The sequence below is a fragment of the Prunus avium genome, chromosome 2 (genome assembly GCF_965620075.1).
Source record: "Prunus avium chromosome 2, drPruAviu1.hap1.1, whole genome shotgun sequence".
NCBI classification, from domain to species: domain Eukaryota; kingdom Viridiplantae; phylum Streptophyta; class Magnoliopsida; order Rosales; family Rosaceae; genus Prunus; species Prunus avium.
The window spans coordinates 20774009-20782312 of NC_142285.1; the positions used below are offsets into that span (position 1 = coordinate 20774009).

Sequence of the window (8304 nt, forward strand, 5' to 3'; positions counted from 1 at the left end):
AAACCTCATGATCCACAACATCAATTGAAAAGCAAGAATCAAGAGAGATAGAAGGTTGAGATAGAGCATTAAGCATTTTAAATTCAACAGTTTCACCCAAAACAGTCATGGAGAGAGTGCTATCTTTCACTTTGATGATTGTGTCTGCAGTGGCCATGAATGGCCTGCCTAGGAGAATGGGATCAACACGATCTCCATTTGGATTGTCTTCCATGTCCATCACTACAAAATCAGCAGGGAGAATTAGTGTATTAACTTGAACTAGAATATCTTCTACAATACCTTTTGGATATTTTATAGAATGATCAGCTAGTTCAAGTCGCATTGAAGTCTTCTTCATCCCTTCTAAGCCAAGCTCTTGATAAACTGAATATGGCAAAACATTGATGCTTGCTCCCAAGTCCAACATGGCTCTTCCAACCTTCTTGCCTCCAATGTTAATGGGAATGTCAAAGCTGCCAGGATCATCTAGTTTTGGTGGAAGCTTCCTTTGCAATACAGCACTTACATTCTGGTCGAGCTTTACTCCTTCATTTGGAGCGAAATTGAGCTTGTGAGTTTTCAAGTCCTTGATGAATTTTCCATATGCAGGAATCTGTTCAATAAGATCAAGCAAAGGCAAATTGATATTAACTTTACTCAAAATATCATAAATCTCTTTAAAAGCCTTATCTTGCTTTGCTTTCTTAAGACGGCCTGGAAATGGAATCTGTGGAACATATGGAGCGGGTGGCACGTATCTATCTTCTTGAAGATGTGGTGGCACAAATTTGTCATCCCTTTTATGCAATTGGAATTGATCGGATTTCTGAGAATCTGATTTGGCCTTAGGAGCAGATTGAGAAGTTTTGAGTTGTTCTCCTTCCGTGGCCATGGTCTCCTCCTCTTCATTTTCTACAATCACAACATCATTTGAAAGATTAGAATCATCTTTATTATCAATGATCTTACCTGATCTGAGCACATGAATGGCCTTGGCTTCTGGGTTCTTTGGATTGATCTCAGTTTGGCTTGGCCATTTCCCAGGCACTCTTTGAGTTATTTCAGCAGCTATTTGGCCTAATTGGACTTCCAATTTGGAGATGGCAGCTTGTGTAGTTTGCTGAAAATTGGATTGGTTGATTGCCATCTGCTTCACTATATCTTCCAATGATGATGATGATTGTTGTGGCCTTTGGAATGAAGGCGGATTTGCTTGATTCTGGGTATTTCTCCATGAAAAGTTTGGATGATTCCTCCAACCTGGATTATAACTTTGAGAGTATGGATCATTTCTTGGACCTTGGTTGTAGGAATTTACCAACTTAGCTTGCTCTTGCACAAATTCTGGATATCCAGCCCCAAGTGGACAAGCTGTGGTAGCATGGTCATGAGATTCACAAATGCTACACACTTCCTTCGGAGGGCTTCTTGAGTTTAATGCAAGAAGAGCATCTAGCTTTTGTTCCAGTTTTGAAATCTGCACACTAGAAGCATCATTAGAACCACTAATAACACGTTTACCTCTTGTATCCGTATGTTGGGTCTCCATTGCTATCTCCTCAAAGAGTTCGTACGTTTCTTCTGGAGTTTTGGTTTTAAAAGAACCACCTGCAAAATTGGTGACTATATTATGACTAGAAGGGGTTAGTCCTTTATAAAACATACGCATTTGAAGCTTCAATGGAATCCCATGATGAGGACATTGGTTGAGCAACCCATTGAATTTCTCCCATGCTTCACAAAACGATTCATCATCTTGCTGTGCAAATAACAAGATCTTGTCCCTAAGCATGTCGGTCTTTTGCGTGGAGAAGTATTTTTCCAGGAACTTCTTTTGAATGGCAGACCATGTAGTGAGTGAACCAGGCTTCAAAGAATTCAACCAATACTTCGCCTTATCCTTTAAAGTGTATGGAAACACTCTCATTCGAAGTTGATCTTCTGTCACACCTGTCAAGGGAAAAGAACTCACAACATTAAAAATATCCTTTATATGAGTCAATGGATCTTCATTAGGTAAACCATAAAAGGAAGGCAGCATATTAAGATGAGAAGATTTAAGCTCATAATTTCGAGCTACAGTGGGCAGCAAAATGCTTGAAGGAGATGCTGGAATTGTTGGGATATCAAGTTCTCCCATGAACTCAATGGCAGCCATCATTTCTTCTTCTTCTTGGTCTGAACTTGCTTCCGAATTTGAAAGTGAAGAACCGGGAAGTTCAGTGTGGAGAGCAAGACTTGTAAATGTAGCAAGAGCTTGCTCTTTTGCAGTTGACAACTCCCTTTCTAGACGATTCTGAATTTCAGAGGTCACTCGTCTGGGTTGCAATGATGGTCCTGCGTTCAAAGATCTAGAACGTTGGAACGAAGACCTCACTTGTTCAAGTAATGGATTTTTAGACATAAACTACCTGAAACAGAAAATTAGATTAATTAGAAACACTAAAAAGAATAGGGTAACCTTGGGCACATAACCAGGGAAGAACTTTCGTTCAGTCCCCGGCAACGGCGCCAAAATTTGTTGTTAATATTATGTTAACTCGCAATTGTACGGGGCAATTAGTAGTATAGCAAGACAAGTACGAGGTCGTACCCACGAAGACTGAGAAGTTAAAACTAGTTATGTACTTAGATTACCAAATTCAAGAAAGTAGGAGGTTATGTCTAAAACAGAATTTAAAACAAGAGTGGTTGTGATTGTTGAACAAAAGAAGCAAAATGAAATTGCAAACAAAAACAAGTAAACAAATGTAACAAAGAGTGGTTTTAAGAGTTGGAAAACAGATTTTGAGACTAGGGCATTCGAATCACCATAACAATTCAATTCTGGGTTATAAAGATTCAAGTAACAAGTCTAATTCAGATTCAAAGATTGATTCTAGCTAAAGTATGATTAGGCCATGGTGTTTGGTCCTAACCTTGTGTTCCTAATTCCCTAATTTGATCATTTGTTGTCTAACCTAAAATTAAGCATTAGGAACCCATTAAGCATAGAAGAACATTTTAAACAACCAAGTATGTATCTAATCCCTATTGTCGAATGTCCATACATACTCTTCCTATTCATAGTTCAATTCGAATTAAAGCATGGTGTATACTCTTAATTCAAACCAAGATAGTTAACAAACAAGTTCTAATGGTGATCAATCATTCAAACAAGCATGTTAACTTATAAGCATAATGAATAAGAACATGAATCATGAATCAAACTTGAAACTCCAAACTTATAAACCCAGAATATTCATGTTAGGTTACATCGAAGCCCTAGTTATGGATTTAGCTACTCATAATGGAAAAGAGACTTGAACAGAAATGAGAAAACATAATGAATACAATAAGAGTAGAAAAACCTTTTTTCTGAAGTTCTTGTGGTGTCCAAGGCTTCTCCAAGTGCTTCTCCACTTCTAATGCTTCTCCAAGAGCTTCCCCACTTCTAGAAAGATGTATGAAGGATATGGAGGTGATTTGGGATGAGTTTGAGTGAGTGGTGATGGCTAAGGAAGATGAAATTCGTAGGGAAATGGAAGAGAGGTTTGCTGGAGTTGTTTTGGTGATTGTTGGAGTGTTTGGGATTTTGAGAGTGTTTGAGGATGGTTGGAGTGAATTGTGGGGGTTGTGAATCTCAGGATTTGTTGTGTCTTGAATGTGGAATGGATGTGGTATTTATAGGGAGAGGGGAGTGACAAATCTGAATTCAATATGGCTAATGCATACAACACTTGCATTATAAAAGATGAATTGGTTGATGCACTTCACTAATGCATACAACACTTGCATTATAAAATCTGAATTGGTTGATGCACTTCACCAATAGATCCCACCAGCAGCCCTAGCTCATCTTCATGTCACCATGACCAAGCTTCCAACCAGAAATGATAGCTCATACCTAGCTCACCATGACCAAGCATCCAACCAGCACATGCTGAGGTCAGCATAACCAGCAACTTCAAGGGCTTACAACTTGGGCTTCTCTTAATCAAATTAGGACTTTAAGCACTCGAAATTGAAGTTCAGAATGTCTTCTTTCCAGCCATATGTCATTTGGGCCAATCCAAGGTCGGAGGAGGAAGTTAAGGCCAAAACAAATTGCTAACTCATTTTGCGCGCTGATAAAATCCATCCTGAGCATGGCTCTGTGTTTGCTAGGTAACAGACTCCATATTTATCCAATGGGGCTGACTTTTGGATATGTTATAGTACACACCCATTGGAACAACTTTCATGAAGAATACTGCCTCATCCGAGCTGTGTAGGTTGCTGAAACAAAGCTTGCAATATGACCTACGGAACTGGACTGGCAGGGGGCTGTAGCCAAAATGAGTTTGTCTTTTAAGCTCTTCTTCCATTCATCCAAATTAGGCCTTAACATGCTTGAATTGCATGAATTATGCTCTCTTGCTCTATTGGCCTACAAAACACACAAAGGGAGGGAAATAACTTAGAATTATAGGAACTAAGCAAAAGAAGTAAGTAAATTGGGCATGTATATGTATGAAATTATGAGCTTAACAATTATGATGTTGCCCAAGTTTTGGGCTCGATCCGAAATCAATAGGTGTATGAAATTGGACAATTCAAGTTCAAAGGCAGTTCGTTCCAAATTGGAGTGGTTGGTGTTTAGGGTAGTTCTAGAGATCGGATTTCACTCAAAATTAACCAAATGACTCCTCCCACCATATTATGATGTTGCCCAAGTTTTGGGCTCGATCCCAAATCACTAGGTTCAAGAAATTGGACAATTTATGTTCAAAGGCAGTTCGTTCCTAATCGGAGTGGATGGTGTATTCCATAGTTCTAGAGATCGGATTTCACTCAAAACTAACCAAACGACTCCTCCCACCATATTTTGATGTTGCCCAAGTTTTGGGCTCGATCCGAAAACAATAGGTGTAAGAAATTGGACAATTCAAGTTCAAAGGCAGTACGTTCCAAATTGGAGTCGTTGGTGTTTTGGGTAGTTCTAGAGATCGGATTTCACTCAAACTGAACCAAATGACTCCTCCCACCATATTATGATGTTGCCCAAGTTTTGGGCTCGATCCGAAATCAATAGGTGTAAGAAATTGGACAATTCAAGTTCAAAGGCAGTTCGTTCCTAATTGGAGTGGTTGGTGTTTTGGTCAGTTTTAGATATCGGATATCACTAAAACTCAACCATATGACTCCTCCCACCATATTATGATGTTGCCCAAGTTTTGGGCTCGATCCGAAATCAACTGGTGTAAGAGATTGGACAATTCAAGTTCAAACGCAGTTCGTTCCTAATTGGAGTGGTTGGTGTTTTGGGTAGTTCTAGAGATCGGATTTCACTCAAACTCAACCAAATGACTCCGCCCACCATATTATGATGTTGCCCAAGTTTTGGGCTCAATCCGAAATCAATAGGTGTAAGAAATTGGACAATTCAAGTTCAAAGGAAGTTCATTCCTAATTGGAGTGGTTGGTGTTTTGGGAAGTTCTAGAGGTCGGATTTCACTCAAACTTAACCAAATGACTCCTCCCACCACATTATGATGGGTTTTGCGCTTGATCCGAAACCAATACGTGTAAGAAATTGGACAATTTATGTTCAAAGGCAGTTCGTTCCTAAGCAGAGTGGTTGGTGGATTCCATAGTTCTAGAGATCGGATTTCACTCAAAACTTAACCAAATGACTCTTCCCACCATATTATGATGTTGCCCAAGTTTTGGGCTCGATCCGAAATCAATTGGTGTAAGAAATTGGACAATTCAAGTTTATAGGCAGTTCGTTCCTAATTAGAGTGGTTGATGCTTTGGGTAGTTCTAGAGATCGGATTTCACACAAACTTAACCAAATTACTCCTCCCACCATATTATGATGTTACCCAAGTTTTGGGCTCGATCCGAAATCAATAGGTTCAAGAAATTGGACAATTTATGTTCAAAGGTAGTCCATTCCTAATCGGAGTGATTGGTGTATTCCATTGTTCTGGAGATCGGATTTCACTCAAAACTAACCAAATGACTCCTCCCACGATATGATGATGTTGCCCTAGTTTTGGGCTCGATCTGAAATCAATAGGTGTAAGAAATAGGGCAATTCAAGTTCAAAGGCAGTTCGTTCCCAATTGGAGTGGTTCGTGTTTTGGGTAGTTCTAGAGATCGGATTTCACTCACACTTAACCAAATGACTCCTCCCACCATATTATGATGCTGCACCAGTTTGGGGCTTGATCCGAAATCAATAGGTGAAAGAAATTGGACAATTCAAGTTCAAAGGATGTTCGTTCCGTTTTTGGAGTCGTTGGTGTTTTGGGTAGTTCTAGAGATCGGATTTCACTCAAACTCAACCAAATGACTCCTCCCACCATATTATGTTGTTGCCCAAGTTTTGGGATCGATCCGAAATCAATACGTGTAACAAATTGGACATTTCAAGTTCAAAGGCAGTTCGTTCCTAATTCGAGTGGTTGGTGTTTTGGGTAGTTCTAGAGATCGGATTTCACTCAAACATAACCAAATGACTCCTCCCACCATATGATGATGTTGCCCTAGTTTTGGGCTCGATCTGAAATCAATAGGTGTAAGAAATTGGACAATTCAAGTTCAAAGGCAGTTCATTCCTAATTGGAGTGGTTCGTGTTTTGGGTAGTTCTAGAGATCCGATTTCACTCAAACTTAACCAAATGACTACTCCCCTCATATTATGATGTTGCACCGGTTTTGGGCTTGATCCGAAATCAATAGGTGTAAGAAATTGGACAATTCAAGTTCAAAGGCAGTTCATTCCTAATTGGAGTGGTTCGTGTTTTGGGTAGTTCTAGAGATCGGATTTCACTCAAACTTAACCAAAGGACTACTCCCCTCATATTATGATGTTGCACCGGTTTTGGGCTTGATCCGAAATCAATAGGTGTATGAAATTGGACAATTCAAGTTCAAAGGCAGTTCGTTCCTAATTTGAGTGGTTGGTGTTTTGGGTAGTTCTAGAGATCGGATTTCACTCAAACATAACCAAATGACTCCTCCCACCACATTTTGCTGTTGCCCAAGTTTTGTGCTCGATCCAAAATCAATAGGTGAAAGATCTTGGACAATTCAAGTTCAAAGGAAGTTCGTTCCTAATTGGAGTCGTTGGTGTTTTGGGTAGTTCTAGAGATCGGATTTCACTTAAACTCAACCAAATGACTCCTCCCACCATATTATGATGTTGCCCAAGTTTTGGGCTCGATTCGAAATCAATAGGTGTAAGAAATTGGATAATTCAAGTTCAAAGGCAGTTCGTTTCTAATTGGAGTGGTGGGTCTTTTGGGTAGTTCTAGAGATCGGATTTCACTATAACTTAACCAAACGACTCCTCCCACCATATTATGATGCTGCCCCAGTTTTGGGATTGATCCGAAATCAAAAGGTGTAAGAAATTGCTCAATTTATGTTCAAAGGCAGTTCGTTCCTAATTGGAGTGGTTGGTGTTTGGGGTAGTTCTAGAGATCGGATTTCACTCAAACTTAACCAAATGACTCCTCCCACCATATTATGGTGCTGCCCCAGTTTTGGGATCGATCCGAAATCAATAGGTGTAAGAAATTGGACAATTCAAGTTCAAAGGCAGTTCGTTCCCAATTGTAGCGGTTGCTGTTTTGGGTAGTTCTAGAGATCGGATTTCACTATACCTTAACCAAATGACTCCACCCACCATATTATGATGTTGCCCAAGTTTTGGGCTCGTTCCGAAATCAATAGGTGTAAGAAATTGGACAATTCAAGTTCAGAGGCAGTTCGTTCCTAATTGGAGTGGTTGGTGTTTTGGGTAATTCTAAAGATCGGATTTCACTCAAACTCAACCAAATGGCTCCCCCCACCATATTATGATGTTGCCCAAGTTTTGGGCTCGATCCGAAATCAATAGGTGTAAGAAATTGGACAATTCAAGTTCCAAGGCAGTACGTTCCTAATTGGAGTGATTGGTGTTTTGGGTAGTTCTAGAGATCGGATTTCACTCAAACTTAACCAAATGACTCCTCCCACCATATTATGATGTTGCCCATGTTTTGGGCTCGATCCGAAATCAATAGGTGTAAGAAGTTGGACAATTCAAGTTCCAAGGCAGTACGTTCCTAATTGGAGTGGTTGGTGTTTTGGGTAGTTCTAGAGATCCGATTTCACTCAAACTAAACCAAATGACTCCTCCCACCATATTATGATGTTGCCCAAGTTTTGGGCTCAATCCGAAATCAACAGGTGTAAGAAATTGGACAATTCAAGTTCAAAGGCAGTAAGTTCGTAATTGGAGTTGTTGGTGTTTTGTGTAGTTCTAGAGATCGGATTTCACTCAAACTTAACCAAATGACACCTCCCACC

The 8304-nt window shown here is 39.8% G+C and overlaps 1 non-coding gene across 1 annotated transcript; it reads left to right on the forward strand.

Annotated features, from left to right (window-relative positions):
* The first annotated feature begins 1667 nt into the window (after window positions 1-1667).
* LOC148296590 (small nucleolar RNA R71) lies at window positions 1668-1774 on the forward strand. Its single transcript, XR_015834172.1, has one exon. It is a non-coding gene; the product is annotated as a small nucleolar RNA R71 (small nucleolar RNA).
* The last annotated feature ends 6530 nt before the right edge of the window (window positions 1775-8304 follow it).